Source organism: Octopus bimaculoides, chromosome 1 (assembly GCF_001194135.2).
Source record: "Octopus bimaculoides isolate UCB-OBI-ISO-001 chromosome 1, ASM119413v2, whole genome shotgun sequence".
NCBI classification, from domain to species: Eukaryota; Metazoa; Mollusca; class Cephalopoda; order Octopoda; family Octopodidae; genus Octopus; species Octopus bimaculoides.
In genome coordinates, this window is record NC_068981.1 from 114,166,100 (window position 1) to 114,167,835 (window position 1,736).

Genomic DNA, 1,736 nt, shown 5'->3' on the forward strand with positions numbered 1-1,736 from the left:
TATATATATATATAATTATATATACTTTATTAAAAAGCAGTAAAACTATCACAAAAACTGTTACTCAGAGTTTCACGTTCCTGTTTGTCAGAGAGTTTTGTTTAGAATGGAGCAAGATAAAGTTATATGCAGAAATACAATTACTTTGATTGATACACATTTGAAAATAGTTTTGTTTCATTGCTCCTTTCAACTAATGGTCTTTTCAATAACCGGTTGCATGAAATAGCAAATTTCGGTTTAAAATCATATTATTATAAAAATCGAAGAAAATCTTAAATCAAAAATAGCTTACGAAGAAGGAAAAAGGCCTGAATACTCAGAGTAAATAATTAGTTGTAAAAATAATAATAAATTAATAAATTAAAAGATATATCCTTTTAAAAATTGATTACGCTAAAATGCATATACATTTACCAAAACATACACATACCAAACAATCTATAATATACGTATATACATTAAACATATAGACGTAGGTACATGGTTACATACATATAGACTCATATATAGGCAAAGCATAAATATATACAAATGCATATATATGTATGCACGCACACACACACACGCATGCGCACAAAACCTCCTGGTGTATGCATATACAACTTAATTGTTACAGGCAAAAGAAAGTAAAGGAAAAACAAAGGAAAAACAAAAATGGAGAAAAGAAGAGAAATAAAAGAAAAAGGAACAGAAAATTAAAGAGAGAAAGGATCAAATAGATAGAGGCAGAGAGAGCGAAATGATTGGCGTTCCTATAAGTGTTCTCCTATTAAAAATTCTATAGAACTTATGGTTAGATTAAAAATGTTTAGAAACTAATTTTAAGAAATCCCTTCCTATATTAATTTTTACGGCAATATTAAATGCAGGATTAAACCACAAAGCTTTCCTAGTTCTAGTTCTACGTGGTCTATTATTGTTAGAATTAGCTCAACTATACTGAATCTTCTCCGAGAATCCCCCTTTCCTTAATGCATTATTATAATACGGCGCCGAATTTTGAAATGCTGTCCCAGCTGAAGAAATTGATGATATTTGCCTTCCTACATTACTAACTAGGCTCTTAAGAATTACGGGTTGATGAGTAGATTCTTTGCTAATATAACATAGCTTTTCATTGGGTTTACTGTAGGGTTTAAATTTATCTAATTGTAAATCTAAGTTTATCTCCCCTGCACCTTTCCCTTTGTCTCTGATTTTTTTTCTAATCCTCCAATCCCACTCTCCTCCTTCCACGTGACCAGTGTCCGGTCAACCATGATCTTTCTTTCTTGGCCTGATTGCCAACCGTCAACACGTCTTGTGTCCATCTCCCATGTCCCTGCCTTTAGGCTTTTACTTCATACACCCCAGCTCAATTTGAATCGTTCTCAGTCGAAAAACGCCTGTTCTTATTTCTTGTTGTATTCGTAATTGTGTACCATGTTCTCCGTTTTATTGTTTGTTTGTTTTTTCGTCTTTGTTGCTGTACACATTCGCTAGCTTTTTACAAAGGGGTCTAATGCTCTTAGCTTAGACGTTTTTGCGGGGCAACCAGATGGAACCATCTCAAGTGTAACTGTCCGAAATGGTCGCAAATTCTGGTACTTGACTGATGAAAGAAAGTCAGGAATGACCCGTCTTTTTTGTCTGTCCTTATAATTGTTGTTTCTTTTGTCCGCCAATGTGTCGTTTATCTCTCCGAACGTTTTAATATATATATATATATATATATATTTGCAATATATATATAT